At 43.2% G+C, this 12,191-nt stretch overlaps 1 long non-coding RNA gene across 1 annotated transcript; it reads left to right on the top strand.

The window, feature by feature from the left end:
• Positions 1-2,970: 2,970 nt before the first annotated feature.
• LOC109880983 (uncharacterized) lies at positions 2,971-9,936 on the top strand. The gene is made up of 3 exons (XR_002253782.2): positions 2,971-3,332; positions 6,271-6,370; positions 9,890-9,936. It is a non-coding gene; the product is annotated as an uncharacterized LOC109880983 (long non-coding RNA).
• The last annotated feature ends 2,255 nt before the right edge of the window (positions 9,937-12,191 follow it).

Genomic DNA, 12,191 nt, shown 5'->3' with positions numbered 1-12,191 from the left:
ATGTTTCCCAAAGCATTCTAATTCTCTATAGAGTACAATACTTTGGATCAGGGCTCTGGTAGTGCACTATGGGTAATATGTTGGACATGTTTCTGTTTCCAGATTCCAGTTCCCATAATGACGAAGCAAAAAACAGATTTTTATTATTTTTTACAAATGTATTAAAATGTAAAACAGAAATACCTTATTTACATAATTATTCAAATAATTTGTTATGCGACTCGAAATTGAGCTCAGGGGCATCCTGTTTCCATTGATCATCCTTGAGATGTTTCCAAAACTTGATTTGAGTCCACCTGTGGTAAATTATTTTCATTGGACATACCTGTCTATATAAGGTCCCACAGTTGACAGTGCATGTCAGAGCAAAAACCAAGCCATGAGGTGGAAGGAATTGTCCGTAGAACTCCGAGACAGGATTGTGTCAAGGAACAGATCTAGGGAAAGGTACCAAAACATTTCTCCAGCCTTGAAGGTCCCCAAGAACACAGTGGCCTCCATCATTCTAAAATGGAAGAAGTTTGGAACCACAAACTCTTCCTAGAGCTGGCCGCCCGGCGAAACTGAGCAATCTGGGGAGAAGGGCCTTGGTCAGGGAGGTGAACAAGAATTCGAAAGCAAAGCATCTCTGCAGCATTCTACCAATCAGGCCGTTATGGTAGAGTGGCAAGACCGAAGCCTCTTCAGTAAAAGGCACATGATGGGCCGCTTGGACTCTCAGACCATGAGAAACAAGATTCTCTGGTCTGATGAAACCAATATTGAACTCTTTGGCCTGAATGCCAAGCGTCATGTCTGGAGGAAACCTGGCACCATCCGTAAAATGAAGTATGGGGGTGACAGCATCATTCTGTGGGGATTCTTTTCAGCAGCAGGGACTGGGAGACTAGCCATGATTGAGGAAAAGATGAACGAAGCAAAGTGAAGAGAGATCCTTGATGAATACCTGCTTCAGTGCACTCAGGACCTCAGACTGGGGCGAATGTTTACCTTCCAACATGACAATGACTCTAAGCACACAGCCAAGACAATGCAGGAGTGGCTTTCGAGACAAGTCTCTGAATGTCCTTGAGTGGCCCAGCCAGAGACCAGACTTTAACCCGATCTCACAACTCTGGAGAGACCTGAAAATAGCTGTGCAGCGACGCTCCCCATCCAACCTGACAGAGCTTGATAGGATCTGCAGAGAAGAATGGGAGAAACTCCCCAAATACATGTGTGCCAAACTTATAGCTGTCACGCCCCGACCTTAGAGAGCCTTTAATTCTCTCATTTGGTTAGGTCGGGGTGTGACTAGGGTGGGTACTCTAGTTTTTGTATTTCTATGTTGGCCTGGTATGGTTCCCAATCAGAGGCAGCTGTTTATCGTTGTCTCTAATTGGGGATCATATTTAGGCAGCCTTTTCCCACTGGGTTTTTGTGGGATTTTGTTTGTGTATAGTTGCCTTGAGCACTGCATAGCTTCACGTTCATTTTGCTACTCTTTAGTGTTTCTTTCCTAAAAATATTTTAAATATAAACACAACATGTAAAGTTTTAGTCCCATGTTTCATGAGCTGAAATAAAATATCCCAGAAATGTTCCATTTGCACAAAAAGCTTATTTCTCTCAAATTTTGTGCACACATTTGTTTACATCCCTGTTAGTGAGCATTTCTCTTTTGCCAAAATAATCCATCCACCTGACAGGTGTGGCATATCAAGAAGCTGATTAAACAGCATGATCATTACACAGGTGCACTTTGTGCTGCGGTCAATAAAAGGCTACCCTAAAATATGCAGTTTTGTCACACAACACAATGCCACAGATGTCGCAAGTTCTCAGAGAATTGAATGTTAATTTCTGTACCATAAGTCGCCCTCTAACGTAGTTTTAGAGAAGTTGGCAGTACGTCCAACCGGCCTCACAACTGTAGACCAAGTGTAACCATACCTGTCCAGGACCTCCACATCCAGCTTCTTCACCTGCGGCATCGTCTGAGGGGGGGGGGGGGGGCTCTTTTGTGGGAAAACAATATTTCTGATTGGCTGGGCCTGGCTCCCCAATGTGTGGACCTGGCCCACCCATGGCTGCGCCCCTGCCCAGTCCATAGTGAAATCCTAATTAATGTATTTCTATGTACTGATTTCCATATATGAACTATAACTCAGTAAAATCTTAGATATTGTTGCGTTTATATTTTTGTTCAGTGTATATTTAGATGATTTCAATAGGTTTCCTATTGGAGGATTGACAGCGTAGTTTAAAACAACAGATTTTCCCATTCAAGTCAACATTCTCAGATATAAGGACCTCCAACCATCTTTGTGGTACCATTTGAAAGTATAAATTTCTATTTTACTCACATTTTACTACATTTATCAGCCAAAACTTGACACCTTGTATTAAAGAGTTTATGGATTTTTAGATAATTGACAACCAAAACAATACATATAGTATATATATAGTATATATTAAATTGTTTGTTTAAAAGCTTTTAAATGATATCAAGCTCAAGCGTTTCTATTTCCCAGTGATGAAGACATGGATGTCTCATGGTAGGGTGGGGGTGTGCAATATGGGTCAACTCTGAGCACCTTTATCTCCTGAAATGTTTCGACATTCAGATCCAAAAATAAGTCACTTTCCGACCACTTCATCCATGGGAAAACATGTCTGGAAAATGTTGTTTCGAATCAAAAGGAGTCAAAAAGTGATCAAAAAATCTAATGGAATGACCCTCAAGTAAGTCTGTATAAGTCTGAACTGGAGAACTGGGCCAGAGGAAAATGGGACAGTCACGAGGCAATGAACTGGAGAACTGGGCCAGAGGAAAACGGGACAGTCACGAGGCAATGAGCTGCCTAAATTCTTTTTAAAAATAGCAATGAACACAGCCGTTCAGCTGAATGATTTTTGATTGACTGCCAGCCTTTCAGAGAGAGAGAGAGGGAGAATCACTGTAGCATAATAGCAAAGGCCTGTAAGGACACTCCTAACGTGTAAAACTACGCTAACCCTAACGTAGCAGGCATAAAAGAAATGCCTGAGTGCTTTCTGGTCCTGATGAGGAGAAAAAAGGAGGTTCTCTTCTGCGCTGTTGAAGCAGTCCAGTCAATGTGGAGTAGGAGTTGAGATGGGGGGCTCTATTTGAACTCATTGGTAGATGTAAGTGCAGGCGGTAGCATTCAGGGGTGTGTCAGAAATATTTTAGCTGTTTTCACTGTCACAATTATTGGTGCACTTGCTGTCGTTAGCGCGAAAGGGATGGTTTCTATGAAGAAAAAAAAAAAGAGTTGTGGGCGTGTCGAAGGCTTGGCCCCAGCACTGGCCAATCAGAACGTGCTCCATGGGTAAATATGTGGTTGCTTCAAGTTGTGTATTTACAGTCTTTACAGTGTATTTACGGTCTTTACAGTGTATTTACAGTCTTTACAGTGTATTTACGGTCTTTACAGTGTATTTATGGTCTTTACAGTGTATTTACAGTCTTTACAGTGTATTTACGGTCTTTACAGTGTATTTACAGTCTTTACAGTGTATTTACAGTCTTTACAGTGTATTTACGGTCTTTACAGTGTATTTATGGTCTTTACAGTGTATTTACGGTCTTTACAGTGTATTTACAGTCTTTACAGTGTATTTATGGTCTTTACAGTGTATTTACAGTCTTTACAGTGTATTCATGGTCTTTACAGTGTATTTACGGTCTTTACAGTGTCTTTACAGTGTATTTACAGTCTTTACAGTGTATTTATGGTCTTTACAGTGTATTTACAGTCTTTACAGTGTATTTATGGTCTTTACAGTGTATTTACAGTCTTTACAGTGTATTTACAGTCTTTATAGTGTATTTATGGTCTTTACAGTGTATTTACAGTCTTTACAGTGTATTTACAGGAAAGCATTTGAAAGAGGACATTGTCAGATACTGGAGAGAAAAAATATTTTGGGAGGATAAAATCCTATATTTAAACAGCGTAGGCTGAATCAAACAGAAGGGAATGGTTAAAGGTTACATTATTTTTAATCCTTTCTGAAATTAAATATAGTTTTGTGGATCAGTGGAAGAATTCAGTTTGAGTCGTCAGGCAACGCCCTCGTACCCCCTCCTTGACATCCATCTTGTTACCGGAAGAGAAGAAGGAACAAAAACAAGTTCCAGGGTTCTCAGGCCCTCCCATTGGCTCAGGCCCTCACAATGGCTCAGGCCCTCCCATTGGCTCAGGCCCTCCCAATGGATCAGGCCCTCCCATTGGCACAGGCCCTCCCATTGGTTCAGCCCAGTGTGCATGTGCATGTGAACGTGCACACTGAGAGACATTACGAAACCAAGCTCTGCTATCCAGGAAGACTAACAGTGAGAGACATTACAAAACCAAAACCTCCAATCCTCCTCTACCCCCACCCCCCCTCTTTCAAGACTTTGGTTCTAAGAAAAGAGAACCAACCGGCTCTAATTTCTACGCCACAGTATCACCAGCCACATACAGACGTGACAGTAATTTGACCCCCCCTCCCCAGGATTCTTAGAACCAGTAGAGGTGTTCTATGAATGTGATGGAACCTGCTTCTATCTGCCTCTAGATGTAATCAGTACACATTTAGCTGACAACCACAATGTGTTGGTCTAACATCACAAGACATGAAGATCCCTCCATTAGGAGTTGTGTGGAGGCATTTGGAATACGTTGTTAAGGTTGTCATTTGTTATGGAGATGTTAAAAATAGGATGCATGTGTTGAATCTTTATGTGACGTGTGAGGGATGTTGACTATTCCGCTTACATCCTCAGATGTACAGAACAGTGTTTAGCAACAGTTATACATTGTTGGTTGGGAAAACAAATCATTTAAACCAGTTACCTGAAAAGGAGTACATCGCACTTTTATGACTTAAAGCTGGGAACCTCACTAAAGTTAGAGATTGCAAGGAATGCAGAGGAGCTTCTTCAAACCCATGTATCGTAAAAAAATTCCTCATTCCAGGTGTCAAACATTTCAACAAGATGCAATCTTAACGTTTTAGAAAGGAAGGACAAGGGAGAGAATATCTGTGGGAACTGAAACCGCTGCGGGGAGGAGAGAGAGAGGAGAGAGAGGAGAGAAAGAGGAGAGAGAGGGGAGAGGAGAGAGCGAGAGAGAGAGAGCGAGGAGAGAGAGCAAGGAGAGAGAGCGAGAGAGAGCGAGCGAGGAGAGAGAGCAAGGAGAGAGAGAGAGAGAGGAGAAAGTGAGAGAGAGAGGAGCGGGAGAGATTAGGGAGACAGGAGAGGGAGAGAGAGAGAGAGAGAGAGAGGTTAGAGAGACAGGAGAGAGAGAGAGAGAGAGAGAGAGAGAGAGAGAGAGAGATTAGAGAGACAGGAGAGAGAGGAGAAAGAGAGAGGAGAAAGAGAGAGGAGAGAGAGCAAGGAGAGAGAGAGAGAGAGAGAGAGGAGAAAGTGAGAGAGAGAGGAGAGGGAGAGATTAGAGAGGCAGGAGAGAGAGAGAGGAGAGGGAGAGATTAGAGAGACAGGAGAGAGAGAGAGAGAGAGAGAGAGGGGAGAGAGGAGAGAGATTAGAGAGACAGGAGAGAGAGAGGAGAGAGAGAGCAGAAAGAGAGGAGAGAGAGTAGAAAGAGAGGAGAAAGAGAGGAGAGAGAGGAGAGAAAGAGGAGAGAGAGGGAGCGAGGAGAGAGAGCAAGAAGAGAGAGCGAGAGAGAGAGAGCGAGGAGAGAGAGCAAGGAGAGAGAGAGAGAGAGACGAGAAAGTGAGAGAGAGGAGAGGGAGAGATTAGAGAGACAGGAGAGAGAGAGAGAGAGAGAGAGAGAGAGAGAGAGAGAGAGAGAGAGAGAGAGAGAGAGAGAGGAGAGAAGAAAGAGAGGAGAGAGAGAGTAGAAAGAGAGGAGAAAGTGAGGAGAGAGAGGAGAGAGAGAGGATAGTGACCAGTGATTATGCAGAGCAGGTTTCACTGCTATCACCCAAACATCACTCCCCCTCTCCCTCCCTCTCTCCCCTGTCCGCCCCGTCCTCTTCCTCCGTCCCTCCCTCCCCCTCTGTCTCCCACCTCTCATCCACTCCCTCCCTTCTGGGCCTCACCCTCTCCATCCTTGACCTCTGTCTCCCTCCTCTCTCTCACCCCCTCCCTCCCTGTCCTCCCCCTCTCCCTCCCTCCCGGCCCTCCTCTTCCTCTCCCCCTCCTCCCGGTCCTCCCCCTCCCCCTCTCCCCTACTCTGTCCTGCTCCTCTTCCTCTCCCCCTCCTCCCGGTCCTCCCCCTCCCCCTCCCCTCCGTCCTGCTCCTCTTCCTCCTTTGCAGCAGAACAAAACCCTCCAAGGTCACTCAAGCCAGAAGACCATTATCACTGACGTGCTGAAATTGAAGAAAGGTGCCAGCATGTGGAGACTGCTACTCTCCGGTTTGTTGTACAGTGTCAGTCAATCACTCAGAGAGAGAGAGGGAGACACACACACACACACACACACACACGCAACCACATACACACACAGAGCCACAAACACTAGGAGACTCAGACAGATGCTCGTCCCATTAGTTGCTCTATATTGTTGTTGCGTCCTATTCTTCCCCTGAGCTAACAGTAGAATGCTATTGGTTTCCTATTCTTCCCCTGAGCTAACAGTAGAATGCTATTGGTTTCCTATTCTTCCCCTGAGCTAACAGTAGAATGCTATTGGTTTCCTATTCATCCCCTGAGCTAACAGTAGAATGCTATTGGTTTCCTATTCTTCCCCTGAGCTAACAGTAGAATGCTATTGGTTTCCTATTCTTCCCCTGAGCTAACAGTAGAATGCTATTGGTTTCCTATTCTTCCCCTGAGCTAACAGTAGAATGCTATTGGTTTAATATTCAACCCCTGAGCTAACAGTAGAATGCTATTGGTTTCCTATTCATCCCCTGAGCTAACAGTAGAATGCTATTGGTTTCCTATTCTTCCCCTGAGCTAACAGTAGAATGCTATTGGTTTCCTATTCATCCCCTGAGCTAACAGTAGAATGCTATTGGTTTCTAATTCATCCCCTGAGCTAACAGTAGAATGCTATTGGTTTCCTATTCTTCCCCTGAGCTAACAGTAGAATGCTATTGGTTTCCTATTCTTCCCCTGAGCTAACAGTAGAATGCTATTGGTTTCCTATTCATCCCCTGAGCTAACAGTAGAATGCTATTGGTTTCCTATTCTTCCCCTGAGCTAACAGTAGAATGCTATTGGTTTAATATTCATCCCCTGAGCTAACAGTAGAATGCTATTGGTTTCCTATTCATCCCCTGAGCTAACAGTAGAATGCTATTGGTTTAATATTCATCCCCTGAGCTAACAGTAGAATGCTATTGGTTTCTAATTAATCTCCTGAGCTAACAGTAGAATGCTATTGGTTTCCTATTCTTCCCCTGAGCTAACAGTAGAATGCTATTGGTTTCCTATTCATCCCCTGAGCTAACAGTAGAATGCTATTGGTTTCTAATTCATCCCCTGAGCTAACAGTAGAATGCTATTGGTTTCCTATTCTTCCCCTGAGCTAACAGTAGAATGCTATTGGTTTCCTATTCTTCCCCTGAGCTAACAGTAGAATGCTATTGGTTTCCTATTCATCCCCTGAGCTAACAGTAGAATGCTATTGGTTTCCTATTCTTCCCCTGAGCTAACAGTAGAATGCTATTGGTTTCCTATTCTTCCCCTGAGCTAACAGTAGAATGCTATTGGTTTCCTATTCATCCCCTGAGCTAACAGTAGAATGCTATTGGTTTCCTATTCTTCCCCTGAGCTAACAGTAGAATGCTATTGGTTTCCTATTCATCCCCTGAGCTAACAGTAGAATGCTATTGGTTTCCTATTCTTCCCCTGAGCTAAAAGTAGAATGCTATTGGTTTAATATTCTTCCCCTGAGCTAACAGTAGAATGCTATTGGTTTTATATTCATCCCCTGAGCTAACAGTAGAATGCTATTGGTTTCCTATTCTTCCCCTGAGCTAACAGTAGAATGCTATTGGTTTCCTATTCATCCCCTGAGCTAACAGTAGAATGCTATTGGTTTCCTATTCATCCCCTGAGCTAACAGTAGAATGCTATTGGTTTCCTATTCTTCCCCTGAGCTAACAGTAGAATGCTATTGGTTTCCTATTCTTCCCCTGAGCTAACAGTAGAATGCTATTGGTTTCCTATTCATCCCCTGAGCTAACAGTAGAATGCTATTGGTTTAATATTCATCCCCTGAGCTAACAGTAGAATGCTATTGGTTTCCTATTCATCCCCTGAGCTAACAGTAGAATGCTATTGGTTTAATATTCATCCCCTGAGCTAACAGTAGAATGCTATTGGTTTCTAATTAATCTCCTGAGCTAACAGTAGAATGCTATTGGTTTCCTATTCTTCCCCTGAGCTAACAGTAGAATGCTATTGGTTTCCTATTCATCCCCTGAGCTAACAGTAGAATGCTATTGGTTTCCTATTCATCCCCTGAGCTAACAGTAGAATGCTATTGGTTTCCTATTCATCCCCTGAGCTAACAGTAGAATGCTATTGGTTTCCTATTCTTCCCCTGAGCTAACAGTAGAATGCTATTGGTTTCCTATTCTTCCCCTGAGCTAACAGTAGAATGCTATTGGTTTCCTATTCTTCCCCTGAGCTAACAGTAGAATGCTATTGGTTTCCTATTCATCCCCTGAGCTAACAGTAGAATGCTATTGGTTTAATATTCATCCCCTGAGCTAACAGTAGAATGCTATTGGTTTCCTATTCATCCCCTGAGCTAACAGTAGAATGCTATTGGTTTAATATTCATCCCCTGAGCTAACAGTAGAATGCTATTGGTTTAATATTCATCCCCTGAGCTAACAGTAGAATGCTATTGGCCAAGAAATGCATGTCACACTGAAATGGCACCCTATTCCCTGTTGGACCTTGGTCAAAATAAGTGGACTATATAGGGAATGGGTTTCCATTTGGGATGCCGCTGAGCAGCTGTCTTGGTCTACCGTGTAAAAGGTTGTGGCAGGTTGCGTTTGGCCCAGTGGCCCAATCAGCCATAGTTTTATGTAACTCCACATACCTCAGGAAGGTTATATGAGGTGGCTGATATTAATCTGGCTCTGAGAATTGAGACCTTCATACTGTAAGAACATTATTAATTAATGGTATCTAACTTCTTTACCAGTGTGTTTGTGTAACTGTTCGCTTTAGTTCACACAAGACATCCAGACAGCCTCAACATGCCATGTGACGTGTGATATGGTTCACTGATAGAGACTGATGTTTGTGCTATGGTTCACTGATAGGCTGATAGAGACTGATGTTTGTGCTATGGTTCACTGATAGGCTGATAGAGACTGATGTTTGTTATATGGTTCACTGATAGGCTGATAGAGACTGTGTCACAAATAGCACTTTATTCCCATAGGCCCCTGGTCAAAGTATGGCGGTTAGTGTGTTTTTGACATGAATCATATCCTGGAGGCAGCTCTGCAGAGTGGTCACTAGCTGGCACAGCCACAAAGACAAAAAAAAACAGATTTGAAACCTAACCCAAACCTTAACCCCACTACTAACCGTAACCGATTTGTTTTACACTATAGCCAATTTTGACTTTGCAGCTGGTCTATCTAAGGGGAAATCTCTCAGTTCTGTCTCCATGACAAGAACCATGACAATAAACGTCAACCTGCTCAATATGTAGGGAATACGGTGCCAGGGGACCCAATTGAAGACTGGCTGATTTGGTTCTGGGTTTCGAGATTAGACGGTGATAGTACTTTGAAATGCACACGACCAAGTAAACAAACTGTCCCACCCTGATCTGCTTCACCTGTCCACAGGTATTTAAACCTGTGTTTCCTGTCTCTCTGTGTCAGTTCTTCTTGTATGTTCCAAGTCAACCAGCATGTTTTTCCCGTTCTCCTGCCTTTTCTATTCTCTTTTTGCTAGTTTTCCTGGTTTGACCCTTGCCTGTTTCTGGATTCTGTACCCGCCTGCTTGACTATTCTGCCTGCCTTGACCACGAGTCTGTCTGCCATTCTGCCTGCCCTGACCACAAGCCTGCCTGACCATTCTGCCTGCCCTGACCACAAGCCTGCCTGACCATTCTGCCTGCCCTGACCACAAGCCTGCCTGACCATTCTGCCTGCCCTGACCACAAGCCTGCCTGACCATTCTGCCTGCCTTGACCACGAGTTTGTACCTCCTGTCTGCCACTCTGTACCCCCTGGACTCTGATCTGGTTTTGACTTTTTACCTGTCCACCACCGTTCTCTTGCCTCCCCATTTTGGATTATTAATAAATATCAAAGACTCAAACCATCTGCCTCCCGTGTCTGCATCTGGGTCTTGCCTTGTGTCGTTATACAAACTATATAGGGCCTATATGAGCATTGGCAGTTGGGATTCAACCAAATATTTACGGTAGAGGTGTGGTTTAAAACATCTGGGATGCACTCTTTTCATGCTATACACGAGGTCAACTGCCAATGATCATAGAATTACAGTAAACTTCAAATATGATCAAATAATTAAATTACAGTTGATAATGGTTTTATATATTTATCTTTAAATATCTTCTAAAATATATGTAAACAGACCATAAATGTCTGAGATCTTGTAATCTTGGAACGATGTGATTCCTATTATAAGATACAGTATCAGTACTTGTTACACTTTACAACTTGTCTAAGTCGTACCGTCACTGATTTCCGCATGGCTGTGGATTGACCACATTGCTTGAATGGAATGTTGACCGATCATGTAACGGGATTCTTCTGTCGAAGGAGAGGAGGACCAAAATGCAGCGTGGTTGAAATTAGTGTTTGTTTTTAATAAGAAAACTACACATGTATAAACTACAAAAACAACAAACATGTAAACCCGAAACAGTTGTGACGACCCTCCCACTCTGTCTGCTGTATTCTCTCTCTGTTATTTCCTTATTAGGATGCTGGTGGGCGGAGTTGGGAGGGTCGTCAGCTTTATGGGAAACACCTGGGCCCGGTGTCTCCCAGGATAAATACACCACTTCCCCATTCATGGAGGAGACTCTCTCCATGCAGACACCTTTGTAGATTGTGTTGTGGTTCTTGGTGGCCTTTTGTTTGTTTGCTTTGGCACCTTTCAACACCCTGCATTATCACATTCATGCATGCAAAACATTCACTTACACTACTGATTACTGATTACACACACCATTGTATATTTTCCTTAGTTGCTTTAGTTAATAAATATATATTTTGTTACTCCTTATCTCCACGTTGTCTCCCTTTGTTACGGGCTTTGAGCCGGTTCGTGACAAGAAGAGTGTATGTCGAGAGGTCCCGGGTTCATATCCCGGATGAGCCCCCACTTGTCACGAACCGGCTCAAAGCCCGTAACAAAGGGAGACAACGTGGAGATAAGGAGTAACAAAATATATATTTATTAACTAAAGCAACTAAGGAAAATATACAATGGTGTGTGTAATCAGTAATCAGTAGTGTAAGTGAATGTTTTGCATGCATGAATGTGATAATGCAGGGTGTTGAAAGGTGCCAAAGCAAACAAACAAAAGGCCACCAAGAACCACAACACAATCTACAAAGGTGTCTGCATGGAGAGAGTCTCCTCCATGAATGGGGAAGTGGTGTATTTATCCTGGGAGACACCGGGCCCAGGTGTTTCCCATAAAGCTGACGACCCTCCCAACTCCGCCCACCAGCATCCTAATAAGGAAATAATAGAGAGAGAATACAGCAGACAGAGTGGGAGGGTCGTCACACAGTCCCGTGTGGAACAAACACTGACACAGGAGACAATCACCCACAAAACCCAACACCAAACAGGCTACTGAAATATGGTTCCCAATCAGAGACAATGACTAACACCTGCCTCTGATTGAGAACCATATCAGGCCAAACACAGAAACAGACAAACTAGACACACAACATAGAATGCCCACTCAGATCACACCCTGACCAAACAAAACATAGAAACATACAAAGCAAAATATGGTCAGGGTGTGACAGATCGTTTGAAAAATGGATTCCTCTAAACCTGTCTGACTACACAGCTAACAAATATGCAGTGCAGATAAACTCTTCACATTCATTGTTTAACACTAACTTTGTTTTTCGATGTGGGACACGCATATATATATATATACACTACCGGTCAAAAGTTTTAGGATACCTACTCATTCAAGGATTTTTTTCTTAATTTTTACTATTTTCTACATTGTAGAATAGTGAAGTCATCAAAACTATGA

The sequence above is a fragment of the Oncorhynchus kisutch genome, linkage group LG12 (genome assembly GCF_002021735.2).
Source record: "Oncorhynchus kisutch isolate 150728-3 linkage group LG12, Okis_V2, whole genome shotgun sequence".
Lineage (NCBI taxonomy): Eukaryota > Metazoa > Chordata > Actinopteri > Salmoniformes > Salmonidae > Oncorhynchus > Oncorhynchus kisutch.
Note: the sequence above shows the minus strand (reverse complement) of the source record. Positions and strands in the feature narration are given on the sequence as shown.